The sequence below is a fragment of the Chrysemys picta genome, chromosome 1, assembly GCF_011386835.1.
Source record: "Chrysemys picta bellii isolate R12L10 chromosome 1, ASM1138683v2, whole genome shotgun sequence".
In the NCBI taxonomy this organism is placed as follows: domain Eukaryota; kingdom Metazoa; phylum Chordata; order Testudines; family Emydidae; genus Chrysemys; species Chrysemys picta.
Window position 1 is genome coordinate 224,174,182 of NC_088791.1, and position 20,435 is coordinate 224,194,616.

The following is a 20,435-nucleotide window of genomic DNA, read 5'->3' on the forward strand; positions in this document are numbered from 1 at the left end:
TGTGCTACAACTGCTCTTCTCAGCTTATTACTGCCTAGCTGCAGGCCATAACTGAATGATATTGCCATATGACAGAAGACGCTTTATGAAGTTGGAGTTACAAAGACAGCATATACCAGTGTCTATGCAAAGCGCTATTCCAGATGCTTGTTACAACTATTATTGTAACCCAGTCCAGTTCTAAGATCTACAAGAAACTTAAAATAGGTAAAAAGAAGGCACGCTAGGTGGCATATTTGTATCAAATAGGTTTATATTTAGAAACTGAGAAGTATTTTATGTGAATGGCAACTGTGATTTGAGTTATAGCACACGTAAACCCAGATGTCACGAACAAAACAACGGATGCAATGTGCCTTCTGCCTTTTATAGAACAATTTCTACAATTTTAACATTGTGTTATTTACAGTGTGTACCACGGGGAACAAACCTGTTCCCTCTTCATTCTGACTATAAATTCAGCAAGAGGTTTTTCCCCCCAAAATTATATTTTAAAGTGGCAAACAGTCTGTATATATTTCAAATGGTTATTTAGAAGGTGCCCTTGCGTGCTCAAAACTCACTACATTTTTAAAAGCAGGTTTGGTAACCAGCATAGTCACACGATAGCATCTGCCTCTCCCCACCCCAATCAGAAAACCTTAAATAAACCAAGACTATAAACACTAGTCATAGATATTTGAAAATCGCCAAAGCACACAACAAAAATGTTCTTCATCAAAGGACTTCCATTACAGATAGCACAAGATTTTGTTTGTTTTTAGTTTATAATACATTGTAATAATTAAAATGAGTCATAAAGGTCTACCATTGCAACAATGGCAAGTCATAAGCTTTTTGGGGCAGAGGCTATCTTTTCGTTCCATGTTTGTACAGTGCTTAGCACAATGGGGTCCTGCTCTATGACCAGGGCTACTAGGTGCTACCACAGTACAAACAGAAAGAATAATAATAGTTGAGATAAATCACAGGAGCGGAAATGATGAGATTTGACTTCTAGTTCTGGCTCAGCCACAGAGCTGTTCTGTGACTTCGAGCAAGTCACTTGTGGCCTGTGATCTGGAGTTATGTCAGTTCCAGTCAATGGAAGTTGACATAGCCTCTCACAGGACTGGGCAAAGTAGCTCTCTGTGTGTCACAGTTCACCAACTGTAAAACGGGAACAATAACAAGTGATGCCAGGCTAAATTCATTCATGTTTACAGAAGTGCTTTAAGATCACCTGATGAAAGTTACTATAGAAGTGCATAACAATATTATTATATTGACATGGGGGGGATGTGTGTGGGTGTGTATTTATATATATATAAAACATACAAATAACAAAATAAAATAAATGTGCAAGCCCCTTAATTAAGAGTTATATTGTCCGCAAGCATTTTCATATTATATGGTAATGACTGTAAAGAAGCTGTTGTTTGTCTATCAGATCAGTCTGCTCTAGCTAAATTAATTCAGCTCCCATTAACTAATTGGTGGCAGTTCAAAGCACCACATTTCCAAGAAGATTGGTATAAGCTTATTTGCTTAAATGTATATATTTGCCATGGTAAAACAGGGGGAAATAAGAGTTATTATCATGCATTATAATAGAATAGATTAGAAAATAAGCTTAATAGCTAAAATGATATGGTCTTCTCCTCTGATTCAAGATTGTCTCAGTGGACCAGCCCTACATGTTGAGGGTCACCTGCCAGCTTACACAAAATCACATTTAACCCTTTGTGGTTTATGCTGAATTTTAAGAATGTATACTTTCCACCATACCTTTACTAGATGGGCAATGATCAGTTAGGACAGTTTGTATTACAAGAATTTCAGCTTTAACTGAAAACATTTCTTCATAGCATTTCTTTATTGTAGCACCAATAGTGTCAAGCAGAAAATCCCTTTGAATAAATAATTTTGCATATCCGAACTGTAACCCACATCTTCTGAATAAAAGGAAAATGTATACACACGACATTCAAAAGGTCCATGCGCAAATAATTTCATTTTCACTATTTTCTTTAAAAAAAAAAATGCCACTGTGATCAGAATTTCATTGTAGTTCTACCATCTCTCTCTGCCAACCTGCATATCCTCATCTGACAATCCTTAGCAATCAAAGAGTGGTCCATAGTGAATCCAAAGACAGCTAATGGCCCAATTGTAGGTTGTTAGTATTTGTTTATTTTCATTTATAAAACAAACATAAAAAGGCCATGCTCTGGGTAATCTGCCATTCCTTAAAAACACAGACCTTCAATAATACACAGCTGCACACCTTTCCAAAACAGTTTTGAAGTAAGACGAACTGCCACCCCACAATGCTTCAAAGTATGCACTTTCCAGTATAAACTCTAATCCTTTCTAAATGCCAGAGAAAATAGATGGGCCGTGTTAATATTGTTTTAAACCATATGCTAGGGAAAATAATCTCATTTATATTTATACTGAAACATAACTAGACTGAATTTTTGCAAAATTATCAAATAATTTGTGTGCTGTGGTTTATAATTCAGAATAATGAAAAGGGGGAGATCTAGTAGTTTGAGCTAGGTCAAGAACTCCTGAATGCTAATTTTGACAATGACACCAACATCCCGTGTGGCCTTGGGCAAGTCACTTAACCTTTGGGTCTCCATTTTCCCTATCTGTAAAGTGGATAATAATAATAATAATATACAGGATTACCAACCTTGCTGGAGTGTTGCAATGATTACTTGGCTAATATTTGTAAATAATATTAAAAAGGAACATTTCTATATAAATACAATGTTTTATTAGAGGATATACACCTCCAACTATTTTTAATTAAAAATTCCATGAAAGAAACTTACTTTAAAAAGGCACTGATTTTGAACTCAAGGATGACTGAATTTTGCTGCATCCTTGACTTTCCAGATTATTACAAATTATTAATTGGCATGAACCTACAACACGGAGTGAAAATCTAATTTGTGTATGCAGTTACACAAATAAAACTCTCTTTATAGTTGCTCCTCTTTCCTTCCTAGCCTTTTAGTCCCAGAAATAAAAAATAAATGTACAGGAATATGAATAAAATTTATTTACTAACTACAGAGAACTGCATCTTCCCTTGCTTTCTCTCCCTCCTGCCCCCACCCCATTTTTTCCATCACCATCACTATTACTATGTACTTTTTTCTGGAAGGTGCTTGCCACACTATAATTTAATCTTCCACTCAAAAAGTAAAGACCCACTCTTTACCCCTGTTACATTCATGGCATACACACAGTTAGAAAAAACATGTATATTCTTCCTGGAAGGTTGCAACTATATTTCTCAAAATCCAGAAATCTAACACACAACAGCTTGATGTCTAGTTGGCAGCTGGTATCAAGCAGAGTGCCCCAGGGGTCAGTCCTGGGGCTGGTTTTGTTCAACGTCTTCATTAATGATCTGGATGATGGGATGGATTGCACCCTCACCAAGTTCACAGATGACACTAAACTGGGGGGTGAGGTACATACGCAGGATGGTAGGGATAGGGTCCAGAGTGAACTAGACAAATTGAAGGATTGGGCCAAAAGAAATCTGATGAGGTTCAACAAGGACAAGTGCAGAGTCCTGCACTTAGGAAGGAAGAATCCCATGCACTACTACAGGTTGGGAACCGACTGGCTAAGCAGCAGGTCTGCATAAAAGGACCTCGGGATTACAGCGGACGACAAGTTGGATGTGTGTCAAAAGTGTGCCCTTGTTGCCAAGAAGGCTAACGGCATATTGGGCTGCATTAGTAAGAGCATTGCCAGCAGAACGAGGGAAGTGATTATTCCCCTCTATTCGGCACTGGTGAGGCCACATCTGGAGTATTGCGTCGTTTTGGGTCCACTACTGAAAGGCTGCAGGGGGAGGGATAGCTCAGTGGTTTGAGCATTGGCCTGCTAAACCCAGGGTTATGAGTTCAATCCTGGAGGGGACCATTTAGGGAACTGGGGCTTAAAAAAAAAAAAAAAAAAAAAAAAGCTGTCTGGGGATTTGTCCTGCTTTGAGCAGGGGGTTGGACTAGATGACCTCCGGAGGTCTCTTCCAACCCTAATCTTCTATAATTCTATGAACAGCCAAATAAGGCAGGGTGGGGGAGAAGAGAAATCCTACCTAAGGCAAGGTGGCACAACTCAACCCACCTTGCTCCTACTGACACTTTGGCAGACTCACTGCTGAAGACCCAGATTGCTCGCTTCCCCGCAGAGCCCCCAACACAGTTTTCAATACACCACAATCTCGAAGAGGTTTAAAAAAATAACAAATGGAGAGATCCTAGCTCCTAGAACTGGAAGGGACCCCGAAAGGTTGTCAGGTCCAGCCCCCTGCCTTCACTAGCAGGACCAAGTATTGATTTTGCCCCGGATCCCTAAGTGGCCCCTTCAAGGATTGAACTCATAACCCTGGATTTAGCAGGCCAATGCTCAAACCACTGAGCTATCCCTCCCCTCCAACCTAAATCCCTGATCCTGGAATGAGTGCCACCTGGAGCCATATTGAAGTTACGGTCTATGTGAACGGATCCAACTACAGGACTGGGGCCAAAGTTCACACATGACACAACAAGCGGGGGCCATAGATGAACAAAAGAAGTGAAACTGAGAGAATATGGCTCCTCAGTAAGGCTTGGTCTACACTACCCCCCTAATTCGAACTAAGGTACGCAACTTCAGCTACGTGAATAACGTAGCTGAAGTCGAAGTACCTTAGTTCGAACTTACCTTGGTCCACACTCGGCAGGCAGGCTCCCCCGTTGACTCCGCGGTACTCCTCTCGCCGAGCTGGAGTACCGCAGTCGACGGCGAGCACTTCCGGGTTCGACTTATCGCGTCCAGACTAGACGCGATAAGTCGAACCCAGAAGTTCGATTGCCAGCCGCCGAACTAGCGGGTAAGTGTAGCCAAGGCCTAAGGCATGTATTATGTGATTCACCATTACCAAGCTACAGTTGTTCAGTGATATTTATGGCATCAGTAGCAATGAGTGGCTGATTTCTACTACAACTGTAACTCTTCGTCCTAACCAGGTTACAGGATTTTTTATTGCTGTCTCAGAAAAAGGTCAGTACTTTACAAATTAATGCAAAAACGGTTTTGTAACAAACAATATGAACAAAAATAAGAATTAACGATGCCAGACCATGCACAGATGTACAAGGGATGGGATGGAATGGGAAGTATACATTCTCATCAATGAGCACAGCCACTCCCCTGACAGTGCCCTAGAAGAGGTGGACGGTTGAGACAGGGAGTGCACAGTATACAGTAGGGTTGCCATACGTCCTCTTTTTCCCGGACATGTCCGGCTTTTCGGCAGTCAAACCCCCGTCCGGGGGGAATTGCCAAAAAGCCGAACATGTCCGGGAAAATGGCGGCTCTGCTCCTCCCCGACTCTTCGGCTCTGTTTAAGAGCCGGGCTGCCAGCTTCGGGCAGCCCCCGTGCCTCCAGACCCTGCGCCGCCGGAGCCCGGGAGGGGAAGTGCCTGGCTGGGGGCACAGGGTCCGGAGGCAGGGGGCTGCCCGAAGCCGGTAGCGCTCGGCAGCCCAGCTCTTAAACAGAGCCGAAGAGGAGCAGAGCCTCCAGCCGCCGCGGCTCTGCTCCTCTTCGGCTCTGTGTAACTGACACAGTGTAAGTTACGCAGAGCCGCCGCAGCTGGAGGCTCTGCTCCTCTTCGGCTCTGTTTAAGAGCCGGGCTGCCCGAGAGCTACCGGCTTCGGGCAGTCCCCGTGCCTCCGGACCCTGCGCCGCCAGAGCCCGGGCGGGGAAGTGCCCGGCTGGGGGCGCAGGGTCCGGAGGCATAGGGGCTGCCCAAACCCCGAGCGCTACCGGCTTCACGGTTTGCTGGGCAGCCTCCAGACCCTGCACCCCCGGCTGGGCGCTTCCCCTCCCGGGCTCCAGCTGCGCTGGGGAAGCGCCGGCTGGGGGCGCAGGGTCTGGGGGCTGCCCGGCAAACCCTGAAGCCGGTAGCACTGGGGAAGCCCTTTCCCCCTGGCTGGGAGTGGAAGGGAGGGGGGGGCGGAGTTAGGGTGGGGAAGGGGCGGAGTTGGGGCGGGGCCAGGGCCCATGGAGGGTCCTCTTTTTTTATTTATGAGATATGGTAACCCTAGTATACAGGGTGGCAGAGCATGAACTCCTGAAGGGGAATTCTGATGCAGATAGCTAGATTTCCTCCAAGAATCTCACTGTAGCTCAGCTTTTTTACACCTCTTCCAGTACAGACTCTAAAAATTGCATTTCTGGAGTTCTGATATGATTGTTTTTCATGATTTCTGTATCAAATGTGCTATTTTTTTTCCTAACTGCCAACCCTGCAAAGAAATTAGGAACTGAGAGTCAGTCTGGGTCCTTTCATTCTTGTGCATCATCACCAGTCAAAATATTCTCTGGGCCAAATTATGCCCTCAGCATATACCTGCACAATAGTATTGCCGTCAGCAAGTCTGCATAGATGTAGCTGACTAGAATTTAGCAAACAACTCCTTGATGAACAAGGAGGATTACGATCCAGCTCAGTGTCTCTTGGCTGTGTTGGTTCTACATGGCCAATAGTCATAAAAAGGCAGTGAAAAGTCACTTGTCACTAAAGTCATCAATACTGGCTTTGAATAGATACAGGGAACATGTCTGATGAAAGAGAATATGCCACTGATACAGTCACTTTTCAGAGGACAAAGCACATTAAAAACCATAATCTCACACTTACTTTTAACATAATAAAACACCCTTTAAACATGACATGAAATAATAATTTATTTAAATGGTTAAACACGCAATTCTAGCATTTAAAAATAAAATCTATAATTAAGTAAAGCACACAACTCATTTTTTTAAATTACTAACATCTTTAAACATTTTAAAATTCATGCTATTCCATCAGTTATAGCAGCTAAAGAATTTCAAATCTAGTTTAACTAACTAGGAAAAAGATGCACCTTCACGTCACTTTTCCAAGCCCTAGGGTTCCACAAAGTCCAGTCACATCTGCAGCACCTACAACGAGCAAACACATCTTGTTGTTAAGTCTTGACCACGTCCCTTTAACCTCCTCTAAAGTTTGCCCTCTAGGTAGCCCAATCGAAGTAGTGGTTTGTCAATTAAAAGAGCAGGCAATAAAAACTCCAACATAAATAATCTGCAATCAAGTCCCCAACTTCCCTTCAACAGTCTAATTTCTTTAGTTGCAAGATCAAAGGCAACTATACAGCGGGGCACAAACAAAATTTGAACACTTGTAAACAGTTAATAAGCAAATTATGTCTAATGATTACATCTATTATACATTGTACAAAAATGAGAGGGTTCTTTATCAAAGCCATCCATAGCACAGTCTGTTTTCATCACTAAAGTTCCACTTTCATATTTGACTACACTGGCTGGAGTCAGGTTTACTGAGTACATATAGAAATTGATAAAAAACTACCATCAAGAATAATATTTTAGAAAGCTTTTGTGATGGACTGAATACCAGACACTGGGAAATCATGTTGGATTAGATAGGCTATCAATTGGTATTACTGTTAAATTGGAATATTGAGAACAAAATGGCACTGTAGCTTTAAAGTCATGACTAAAAGATTAGTAATCTATTGTCTATCACCCCAGGGAAACAGAAGAGACAGTCATCAACATGCAACTCCCACAGATTTGTAAATTCCAGTGTGAAATGTACATGGCTTCCTGGTGTCAATAGGACACTCAAAGAGCTGACTAAGAAATAGTCTATAAGGTTCATAAACAAAAGTATCCAGAATTTGGTTTTGCTCTTTTTAAATTACCATTTTAGGCCCTGTCAGTTTAGGTTTAGACCACACAAAATAGAACTGAGTGAAAACACTAATAGCTACATGAATTATTGCTGGCATTAGTTCAGCTCTACTGTAGAGCAGTTCATTTATCAAAGATAACTTAAAGCCAATGGAAACAGATCAAATGGTGTAGGTGATCTGATTAGCTTTATGCTGACTTTCATGTATAGACCTAATGCAGAACTGAGTGGAACACTTCTGACTGTTTTAAGTGGCTCAGCGTCTTCCTTTCACAGTGAGGCCCCCGTATAAAAGAGATCTTTGATCCTTGCCAAGATTTAGTTAAATCCCCCAATTTTTAAAAACGTATTTCAAACTTTTGATATCTTCTCAAGAAAAACAAAAAGAACTATGTGAGTTTCTATAACATCAAGAAGCCATTTCATGAATACAACCCACTGATCACTTTCTCTCTAAATCAACTTAAAAGTATCATTGAAATTGTCTGAGCAAAGCCTGCGATAGAGCCTGTAATAGTCAGTTACAGCAATTGGGACAAAACCACAACAGAAAACCTGGACTTAAATACTGTTAGCAAATATTACATCAACACTGGTACTAGGGTTGCCAACTTTCTACTCGCACAAAACCAAACACCCTTGCCCCGCCCCTGCCCCTCCCCTTCTCCGAGACCCCGCCCCTGCTCACTCCATCCCCCTCCCCCCCCCACGTTGTTTGCTCTCCCCACCCTCACTCAGTCACTCATTTTTCACTGGGCTGGCTCAAGGGGTTGGGGTGCGGGAGGGGCTGAGGGCTCTGGCTGGGGGTGCGGACTCTCGGGTGGGGCCAGAAATGAGGAGTTCAGAGTGCAGGAGGGGGCTCCAGGCTAAGACATGGGGGCTGGGGTGTGGAAGGAGGTATGGGCTATGGTCTGGGGATGCGGGATCTGGGCTGGGGCAAGGGGTTTGAGTGGGGGGGGGTATGAGGGCTCTGGCGTGGGGCCAGGGATGAGGAGTTTGGGGTGCAGGAGGGGGCTCTGGGCTGGGGCAGTGGGTTGGGGCCCGGGAGATGGTCAGGGGTGCAGGCTCTGGGTGGTGCTTACCTCAAGCAGCTCCCAGAAGCAGCAGCACGTCCTCCCTCCAACTCCTATTCAGCGGTGCAGCCAGGTGACTCTGTGCACTGCCCCGTCCACAGGCACCACCTCCACAGTCCCAGCCCCACTGCGTGGCACTGCCAACCGGACAGTCAACAGCAGAGCCGCCAGGATCCCTTTTCGACCAATTGTTCCGATCAAAAAACGGACACCTGATCACCCTAACTGGAACCCAAACAGTGCTAACTGCATAGCAGTATTAGGAATTCTGCTCTTAATCATCATAGAGGAAAGAGCATTCAACTTTTTGTACTGTCTCAACCAAAGCAGCATACACTCCCTTCACTGCAAAGTCCTAGAAGCTGAAAATCTAAACACAAAACAAAAACTTTCTTGACTTCAGCATAACACTAGTGTCAGACATCAGCCACACTAGCCACAATATATTGAAGTGGACATCCTCACCAAAAACCAAAGAATGCTCAAGCTACTAGCATTGTTTGTACTAAACAACACTTAACACATCAACTTATGAGTCACTAGGAACAACAAATTGAAAAATGAAGCTAGTCTTCTACAAATCCCTCAACAAAGCTATCACAACACTAGCAGAGTACTTCATCACAATGTAATGTGCAAAGGAAAGGCAGACTCTTACTAAATACAGTAACTCCTCACTTAACGTCCTCCTACTTAATGTTGTTTCAAAGTTACGTCATTGCTCCATTAGGGAACATACTCTTTTAAAGTTGTGGTCGTTTGGCTGACTTTACTAGGGAGAACTGCACAAGTTCCTCTTCTCCGCCTCCTCCCCCTCCCTTCCTCCCTCCCTCGCAGTGCTTCCCCCGCCGCCAAACAGCTGTTTGGCTGTGCTTAGGACTTTCTGGAAGGGAGGGAGCGAGCGGGGAAACTGCAGGGCCACTCGGAACGCAGGGGCTTTAGGGGCTGCAGGGCCCTGGGCTAAGAGGGCCCCGGGGCCCTGGCCTGCAGCTTTAAAGCCCCTTTCGGAATGTGGCCCTGCGAGCACGGGCCAGAGGTCTCAGGAGGCGCAGGGGCAGCTGCGCAGCCAGCGGCCGGAGAGAAGCGGCGCTTTCCCTTTCAGGAGGAGCAGGGGCAGCCGCTTCTCTCCGGCTGACTTTAAAGGGGAAAGATACCTCTGATAGATACCCACAGTCAGGGCCAGCGCAACCCATTAGGTGACTAGGGCGCTGCGATTTGGGGGGCAAGGACCGCGGCTGTATTTCACGGGGGACCTTCCGCCACCTCTGTGAGGGGGCGGCATTTCAGGGCGGGACCTTCTGTCACCCTAGGGTGGCGGAGAAACCTGGCGGCGCTCCTGCCCACAGTCTCTCTCCTTTTTATACTTGGGCAGCACTTGCCAATAGAACATTAATTTATTGAAAATCTGATTTGAATTGAATTTGCCTTCCCCCATCTCTGCCTCCCATCCTTTTAACTGCAGCTCAATCACACCCTTCTCTCTTCCCCTTCCACTCAACAGTCACTGACCTAATTGCTGCTACTGATCCTCTTCCTCATTCCCTCAGAGAACAATTGGCATATCAGTGCAGCACAGACAGCTCTGACTGCCCTTGCTTTTGCTACTTTGACCTTGAGCCAACCCTAGCCTTATTTTATTTAAAAAAACAGATATTTTTGTATTCTTCTCCATTATTCTTTTGAATAATATATATATATATATATACACATATACACATACACACACACATACACACACACACACACACACACACAGGGACTCCACTTAAGCCTAGAGATCAGCTTGGGGAGATCACTTTGTAGATTTGGGGCTTTGAATTACGGTATATCTATAGACAGTTTTTAAAATGTGTATTACACACTTAAGACTACAACAGATCCTTCAGAAATAATTGGGCCTATCACCAAGCAGGTAATTAGCAAAGGCATATTGATATGCAGAGTAAAAAAAAAATCAATTGAAAGTAACTATATACATGTGCAGAAGTACTAGTAGCCAGTTTGAAATGTTAATTTTTTTTCCTACTTCACCACCATATGTAGGCTAATCAGCTCCAAATCCTAGGTTTTAAATAAAAACTACTTCTAGTTTTCTGACCTTAAAAAAAGAGAATGGTGGGGGAATGGAAAAAATGGAGGAATAACAAAATTATGCTATACATGCTTGTATAACCGAGAAATGTCAAAAGCAACGTTTTTATGAAAACCAGACTGAGGAAAGGCTTCACAGAATAGGACCTCAGATACTAAAGTTTAGCTTAGTGCCATTACCGTGGCTGAATTTTAAACTCAGAAAAGAAAGGACTCCCAAAACAATGTGATGCAACTTTCAATACAGCAGTGTAAACAAAAGCCACTAATATCTAAATTAAAACTTTCTGGTTTAGCTTTCCTTGTTTTTCAGTGAACCCCTTAAAAATTAGAAGTAATTTACATTTGAGGTTCACAAATTTGTTGAAGGAAATAATTAAGTCTTAAATGGCTGGAGATCTTTGATTTTTCTATTCTTGGAACAGAATGGTGCAAGTGAAATTGCCACAGTCTCTGTTTTGTGTTATCCAAAATTGCAGTGTTGATTCAGAATAAAGAGACCAACCCCTTTTCTTAGCCACTGAGAAGATTAATGTTTCATGATGCTTAGTCTGAAGTTGGACTTTTCCTGCATATTATAATGTCAAAGCAAATTTATGTCAACTCTCTTTTGGAACAAGTTTCATAACTTGAAGGCACACATCACAAACAAGGGTTCTTCCCATTTCATTAAATTTCATTTTTCTATACATAGAGATCCTAATGTTAAAAACATTTACAAAAAATTGCATAAGATTAATGGAATCATAGATTTCAAGGCCAGAAGGGACCATTATGATCAAGTCTGGCTCCTGCGGTCCACAGGACTTTCCTTAATTAGTTCCTGCTTCAAGTCCAATTGCCAAGGCTGAACTAGAGAATTTATTTTAGAAAATCATCTGATCTTGATTTTAAGATGTCCAGTGAAAGAAAATCCACAAACCCTTAGTAAATTGTTCCAATGGTTAATTATTCTCACTGTTAAAAATTTGCACCTTATTTCTGATCCCCATGTATGTACATATAGACTATGATCAAGTCACCCTTTAAACTTCTCTTTGATATGATAAAAAGATCAAACTCCTTGCATTTCTCACTATAAAGACAAATTTTTCAATCCTTTATTCATTCTTGAGGATCTTCACTGAACCCTCTCCAATTTTCAAGAAGAATATTAAAGTGCGAACAATAGAACTGGACACAGTAGTCTAGTAGTGGTCACACCACTGCCAAATACAAAGGTAATATAAGATCCCTACTCCTCCTTAATATTCCCCCGTCTACACATCCAAAGATGTATTAGCCCTTTTAGCTACGGTGTTGCATTGTGAGCTCATATTCAGCTATTTAAGAGGAAACTATATATGCAAATTAGAATCTTGAATTCCTTAGTGAAACTACGTGCCAACTCCTGTGTTTCCAGGCGCTGTCAGATCTTTGTTAGGTTTTGACTGAGTATGAAACAATATGATACAGAACTTTCCTCCAGAAAGGAAAGCTAGTCACTCAGCAAATCCCAATTTCTCAATTCGACTCTCCTCAAGGCACACTGTGGCATGTAAATACTAAAGGGATTTTCAAAAACACTCATCACTGAACTAACTCTGCTCCCACTTACGTAAATTGCAGTCTTACTACAGACTTCAAGGAGAGCAGAATCAGCAAATATTAAGCATGTTTGAAAATCCTACCATACAAGTTACATGAGGGGAAGGGAAAGAGGCTATTTTAGTTTGATGCCATTTCTACACTAGTCTTGTTTCCCTCCTAAAAAGTCTCACTACTGCTATCACTAATGCAGGAGGGCTGTAGTGCTGATGAGGTGCCAGCTTTTTAATAGTCATTGTGTCATATAGACCTGCTCAAACCTGGGTTAGATGACAGAGAAATTAAAACACTGGTAGGCTAGTCTGCATGAGCCCTACCACCATTGCAACCACTGGTGAGTCACACAGGGGGTAGCAACAGTGACATGGGGCTGATGTAAACAGTGACACTGTCTCACAAACACTAAAATAATGTTATAAGCATATAGCAAGTTGATTATATTTCATATATGGCATACACACAACATTTTAAAAATAATGACATACCTTGACAAACGTAGACACAAATGACTACTGTGATACAGCAGGGCCAGGGAGCAGTGGGAGAGTGGTAGAGGGGAGATATATAAGCCCTAGGCCATCCTTCGGTATGCAACCCATCAGGGTAACCCCTGGTGGGCCGCAAGATATTTTGCTAACGTTCCCAGTGGTTGCAGTTCACCATTCCCGGCCAATGGGAGCTGTGGGAAGCGGCAAGCTGGCAGCTCCCATTGGCCGGGAACGGCGAACCGCGGCAACTGGGAGCTGCGGGGGGGCCGTGCCTGCAGATGGTCAACGTCAGCAAAATGTCTCACATCCCGCCAACGGATTACCCTGATTGGCCGCGTGCCGAAGGTTGCCAACACCTGCCCAAGGCTAATTAAGGCGTGGTTCCCTGTAGACTAGGAAGAGTTACTACAGGTTAACTGGAGCACCTGTAACTAATTAAGGCCCTGTCAGGAACCTAATAAAAAAAACCCTACTTCAGGCAGACAGGGTGGAGTGAGGAAGGAGAGAGGACTGGAGTTTGGAGGTGTGTTGCTGATAATTGAAAGACCAGAGAACCCCAGCAGAGCATGGAGACTCCCTCCCCCAGGGTCAAGCACCAAGGGTAACCCTACCCAAGAGGGAAGAGGGTAAGAAACCTGCTGGGGTTGAGAGGTGCTGGGGCTCAGAGTGAGGCGCAAACCCAGACCCCTTCCCTGCTTCCTTCCTCTACCACCTTCCCGGGCCACTAGCGGGGCCCTCGGCGCACTAAGAGCAGGGGCAAGGAGTGGTATCCTAGCCCCCCGCCAAGAAAAGTGTGGGACCCACCATACCAACGTCGGCCATTTTGTCACACTACATAGGTTGATACAGATACATTAAAATATGCTAATTCATTATCTGAAGGTTAGAAAAGAGGCAGTTAATTAACATTTTCTACTACAAGTATTTGAGTGTAAAGGCCAATGTATTATTTCAATGGACGGCCAATTCCAATTTTGTTGAGAGAGAGAGAGACTGTGTGTGTGTGTGTGTGTGTGTGTGTGTGTGTGTGTGTGTGTGTGTGTGTGTGTGTGTGTGTGTGCGCGCACGCGTGCACTCTTGGTAAGCAGTATGGTTAACTCCTGTTCAGGACCTTCTTAAGGCATATCATTCTTTTAGTGCCACCCGTAACAGTAACCACCATTTCCTAAAAGGGCTTAGCACCCCACTACAAGAGGGGTAGAAAACTACTGAGTGGAATCCTCACCCCACTGAAGACAGTGGGAGACTTGCCATTGACTTCAGTGGAGCCAGGATTTCACCCATAATCTATAAAGAATATATACTACAGTACAAGCTGTTCAGAGTGGATTTCTATGCTTCCTGCCTATGAACAAATCTATAAGTCAGACTGATACCAATTTCCCCCATCTCTTCTGTAAAGCCATAGGATACATTGCACGTCTTTATTATTACAGTGGAAAACAGGATTTTCCTTTAAACATGTGAACCCTCAATTGAAACCCAAATTAGATAACACTTCTCTCTAAATTTCAGTAAGTGATTTTTTAAAAAGAGTGATTTGAATAATTAAATAAATCCAGTCAGATGAGATTATTAGAGGGGGGAATAAAGATTGTTTTAAGTTTCCTTGATCAGAGAGGCACAGTCATGTTATAAAAGAGGGCTCATAAAATTGATTACTTTGTTTATTAGGTCTGCAAGGAGACTAGATAAAAAGGAAATTAATTTGAATTTGTGAATGCACCAGTTGAGCTGAGCTTACTTAAATTGATTTAAGTAGACTGTAAATACAATGGATGTTTACAGAGCTTTGGCACATTTGCTAATTTACTCTGTATACAATATAGTAACCACAACAAAACTTTAACCACACTAATATTTAAGGATACAAAGAAAAAATGCAAGAAGGAACTGTTTTATTACAATGGATACATTATTTGCATTCCATCCCCATTTTGTTTCTCATGAGATAACAGATACAGCACCTCAATCCTCTGTCTTTTAATCAAGAAAATATAAGATTCTTGCATGGGGTAGAGGAAGTACTTCTCTTTCCAGAAGTTAGGTCTGAATGTAACATCAGTCTTGTGATGGGAGTCGGTTTGTCCTCGCCTAGCGAGTCCAAACCACAACCTGCCACTAGCTATCCCAGCTTTCTTAGTACTACCCTGTATTATTCCAGTTGGCCAAGTCAGTGTAATCACTTTTATGAAGGAAAAGACTTAGAATAAGATACTTCATTACAAAGTTCAGTGAATTTGGACAGCTAGATGTACAATTTCACCTGCAGATAGCAAGTAGCTTGTTAAATATAAAACCTTTTTTTAAAGGGGCATATTTTTACAAGAACAGCTGGACGCTTGGATTGTAAAGATCCAGAAGCAGATTTTGGGTATGTAAGTGCAGGTATGTAAGTGCAGGGAAGGAATTCAAAAAGTAGTAGGCTTGTTCAGAGATAAAAATCCAATCGGCAATTTAAAGGGCCTAGGGCTCCCGGCAGCAGCTGGAGCCCCAAGCCCTTAAAATTGCTGCCAGAGCCCCCGGGTAGCGGAGGCGGCTGGAAGCCCCGGAGCTCCATCGACGATTTAAAGGGCCTGGGGCTGGGAGCCCCTGGCCCTTTAAATCACCGCCGGAGCCCCACCACCGCTACCCCAGGGCTCTGGCAGCTGGGCTTGGATGGCGATTTAAAGGGCCGCCATTACCGCAGCGGAGCCCTGGGCCCTTTAAATCGCTGACGGCTCTGGTAGCGGGGCTCCAACAGTGATTTAAGAGGCCCAGGGCAATAGCGGTGGCTGGAGTCCCGGACCCTTTAAATTGCTGCCCGAGTCCCACTGCTGGAGGCCGGGGTAGCGGTGGCAGCCGAGAGCCCCCGGGGCTCCTTCGGCAATTTAAAGGGCACAGGACTCCACTGCGGTAGTGGCGGTCAGGAGCCCCTGGCCCTTCAAATCACGGACGGAGCCCTGGGCCACTGCTGCTACCCCGGGGCCCTGGCAGTGATTTAAGGGGCTCGGGACTCTAAAGGCCCGCCTCTTCCGGTTGAGGCCCCGCCCCTTCCGATTGAGGCCCCGCCCCCTGCTCAGGACTCTGGCATACCAGTAAGTCCTTTAAATTACATTCACTGCTGGCTGTGACTTATTTCTCACATCCCTGGACTTACATGGAGGTCCATCTACTCAATCACAAGTCCTTCTTTCACAGAATGCATATTTCAGAGCCTTACATTTAGATGACATGCTCTCTTGCCCTCCCCTCCTCTTTCCTGGTCCTCCCCCCTCAATAGTTCTGTGAACCAGTTCAGTTTTCTCTTTATTTTATTAATAATAAAATATATTATGTAAAGATAGATGAACATGACTAAACAATAAATAAAAAACCCAACAGAAAATATAATCCAGGGAATAATCCAGTCTGGGAAGAGAAGGGAGGAGGGAACCCAGAGCAGTCCTAATTGTAAACTAAAAAGACTTTAAAAATGTCAAAAGGAAAAACTCGTTTCAACTGTGGTCTTAAAAAATCTCTGATCAAAATGTTTATTTTGCCATTGTCAAACTGTCAGTGCTTGTTTTCAATTCCCATCCCAGCCTCTATTTAGAAGATAAACATTGCAATGCACTTACATGACATTTTCCTTTTCTAGCTTACATTTAGGAAGGAAAACATTTAACTAAGGCTATGTCTACATGGCCCCACAGTTCAGAATAAGGGGGCGTGAAATGAATGCGTACTCCTGTGCTGCGCTGTTGCTCTCCCCCTCCTCCCCCCCCTGTCCGGGGATCACTGTAGCAAACTACAAGATACCTAGTTCATGTTAATGCCATCCTCTTAAACAGGACTAAGTTAATGCAAACTAGGTATCTTTTTGTTTGTGCTCACAAAATCCACATGGGGGAGTTACAGTGCAGCACTTTGTAGTCTTAACTGCAGGGCTGTGTAGTCAGGTTCTAAGACATCCATGGAACACTGAATGGGGTCCACGCTAGCAGAACCTGATTCAGGATCAGGGCCTAATAGAGAATAAAAGGAGCTTTCTTGATTTTTTTATCTGAAATAAATGTATCGGGATTAAAAAACCTTATGTCAGCCAACTTCTGGGAGCCTAACATCTCCTCGCAGAAACCCCAAAGAAGTCGTTTATTTTTTAAACAGAACTGGATTAGAAGTTCAGTGTGTGTCTGTATGGGGGGTTTGGGTGAGTTGGCTTTAAGACCAGCAATTAATTTGGGGGTATATTTATTTAGCTGAATTATAGTAACACAGGGTTTCTCAAACTCATTGCTCCCACTCCCCCCAACAACCAAAATTACTACACGACCCCGGGAAGGGGAACCAAAGCCCGAGCCCCACCCCCCTGGGCAGGGGGGGGAGCGGGGGGGCAAAGCCAAAGTCCAAGCCCCGCTGTCCTGGGGGGCGCCAAAGCTTGAGGGCTTCAGCCCTGGGCAGTGGGGCTCAGACTGGCTTCAGCCCCGAGCCCCAGCAAGTCTAACGCCAGCCTTGGAGACCCCATTAAAATGGGGTTGTGACCCACTTTGGGGTCCTGACCCACAGTTTGGGAACTGCTGTCCTAATGTGTCCAGTTTTGGGCACCACACTCAGGGCCGGTGCTACCATTTAGGCAAACTAGGCGGTTGCCTAGGGCGCCAAGATTTGGGGACACCAAAAAGCGGTGGCCCCAATTTTCTTTTTACAGCATTCCTATGCCCCCTCCCTGAGCGCGTGGTCACTGCTCCACTTCTCCCGCCTCCCAGGCTTGCAGTGCCAATCAGCTGTTTGTCGCCGCAAGCCTGGGAGGGGAGGAGAATTAGAGCGGGGGCGGCGTGCTGGGGGAGGAGGCGGAGCAGAGGTGAGCTGGGGTGGGGAGCTGCCGCACGGCTCCCCGGGGGGAGGACTGCCACGGGGGGGGGGGGGGCGCTCTGGGTTGGGGGGGCAGGGAGCTGCTGCAGGGCTGGGGGGGGCGCAAGGTGGAAGTTTCGCCTAAGGCACAAAACTTCCTTGCACCGGCCCTGCCCACACTACAATAAGGATGTGGAAAAATTGGAAAGAGTTCAGCAGAGGGCAACAAAAATGATTAGGGGGCTGGAGCACATGATTTATGAGGATAGGCTGAGGGAACTGGGATTATTTAGTCTTCAGAAGAGAAGAATGAGGGGGGATTTGATAGCTGCTTTCGACTACGTGAAAGGGGGTTCCAAAGAGGATGGATCTAGATTGTTCTCAGTGGTACCAGATGACAGAACATGGTGTTGCAGTGGGAGAGGTTTAGGTTGGATATCAGGAAACACTTTTTCACTAGGAGGGTGGTGAAGCACTGCAATGGTTTACCTGGGGAGGTGGTGGAATCTCCTTTCTTAGAGGTTTTTAAGGTCAGGCTTGACAAAGCCCTGGCTGGGATGATTTAGTTGGGGATTGGTCCTGCTTTGAGCAGGGGGTTGGACTAGATGACCTCCTGAGGTCCCTTCCAACCCTGATATTCTATGATTCTATGATATCAAGATGACAATCAATATAAAGCAAAAACCCAGTGAACAAAACTTTGAAAAGCAATCATTCAGTTCTTGTTCTGAACAATTAAACAGGATCAAATTAGGGTTAACTAGGAATTTAGGCACACCCAACATGGTACTCTCCTGTCCCTTACTCCCACACTGTGGCCACACCCCTCCTTTGGGCAGCAGCAGGTTTCAGAGTTCAGATACCTGGTGCAATTCACACCTCTTGGAGCTACTGATACACACTGTCTGCAGATTCAGGCAGGCATTAGTTATACGAGGTACCTGTTTCCAAGATTTTCTGTGTATCCACAGGAATGTCTACACTGAACACTAATCCCAGGCTCTGACTTGGGCTTGAGCCCAAGCCCCTCTCCCAGACGCACACAAATCAATCTGACTTAGGTCAGCAAGCACTCAGAACCCAGGTCCTAGGTCCTGCCACTGGTTGTCCTACTGTGACTCAGGTCCAAGCCCTATCATTTTGCAGTAGGGAGATATCCGAAGTCAGAAAGTCTGTGTAGTGCAGTATGGACGTGTTAGTACGCCTGTGAAACATGGGTCCAGCAATTGTAAACCCAGGTTTACAATGCAGCATGGATGCTCATACACAAGCTTGGAAACACCAAGTCCACAAACTTGGGTCCCACAGACCCAGGTTGAGTGTGAACTGTAGACATACCCCAGGAGGGCTAACAAGCAATTTTTTTTTTTTAAATGAAAGCCAAGATTTTGTTGTTATTCTGTGACTCCAGTATTGGGATCCTAGGCACAGGCCTATAGTACGCTATGCCTTAATTTCTTAACTGCAGAGCCAGATTATCATTTTAACAACTCTACCCTAGAGGTCAATTTATGTATTTGTTTTGCCCCACTGCTCTCTTCTCATCAAATTTCACAACTCGCAAATGATCGATATGTTGAACTCTGAATCCTGATGAACCCTACAAATCAAATAGAGTGTAGAGAACAGTATTGCTAAGTCACAGTGTTCAAAAATCATGAGCCATGCCCCAAACAATCATGAGCTTCATTTTAAACATCATTAACTTTTAAAAATAATACACTTCGGCCTCTTTATATTTTCAAGTTTTTCTCAGCAACTCACTCTTAATTTTTTAATTTTTAATTAAAGCTGGAGAGATTGTCTGGTAATAACCTGATTCCAGTAGCTGGGGCTTTAAGAAAAACACCATATATCACAAGACCGTGATAAAAATTCTATAAGTTGTTAACAATGGGAATAGTAGGGTTTCTTTTTTTTTTTCCTTCTTCCATCTCTTCAGTGCAATTCACAGAAATAAAAAAAAAATTTCTCTAATAGAGATGTTCAAATTCTAACCAACTATATTTTTGCTAGAGGTAGTTGGGTGCTAAAAGAAAACGTTGATCCATTAATACTTCATGAATAAACAGCATTCACTAAGTTATGATTCATAGGGTTGCATGAGAAGTATTAATGATTATATGGAGTGCCACAGCATATATTCCTGAAATATCTGAAAATGATGAAAGTTTAAACAGTGTTTATTTTTAATGTTTTAATGTTTATTTTTCCAAAAGTTCCTACCAGCAGTTAATTATATTCCAGTCAGCAAACAGAAACAATGTAACGTGACCTATGTGAGTAACCATACATCATGAATAATGAATATTGAATAGTCAAAGTGCACAGTTCATGAACTTTCCCATAGGCTTTAACTTATTTGTTGAAACTTTCTGACAAATACATTTTCAGAAATCAAAATCAGTTTATGAATGGTTCATTAACTAAAAAGGGACTACGTTCATAATGAATATCATTACAAATGAGTAGTTTGACCATTTCTATTTCATCATGTTTATATAGACATGAATGACCAGAGTGCTAAATCAAGTTGTCTCTGATTTTGAAAGCTTCCCCAGCTGCCAATGCGATAGCACTACTAATGTTCCAAATAAATAAAACAAACAAGCCAACCACAAACCCCA

General features: G+C 43.8%; 1 protein-coding gene across 22 annotated transcripts in view; it reads right to left on the reverse strand.

Moving 5' to 3' along the window:
- Positions 1-20,435, reverse strand: part of TBL1X (transducin beta like 1 X-linked) — a 280,764-nt gene that overhangs the window by 106,745 nt on the left and 153,584 nt on the right. For 6 of the 22 annotated variants that reach the window (XM_065580708.1, XM_065580703.1, XM_065580702.1 and 3 more), the window contains one exon: positions 6,925-6,982. The exons of the other annotated variants lie outside the window; for them this stretch is intronic. The gene's annotated coding sequence lies outside the window, so the exon portion shown is untranslated. The remainder of the gene's footprint in view (positions 1-6,924; positions 6,983-20,435) is intronic. 22 annotated transcript variants of the gene reach the window in all.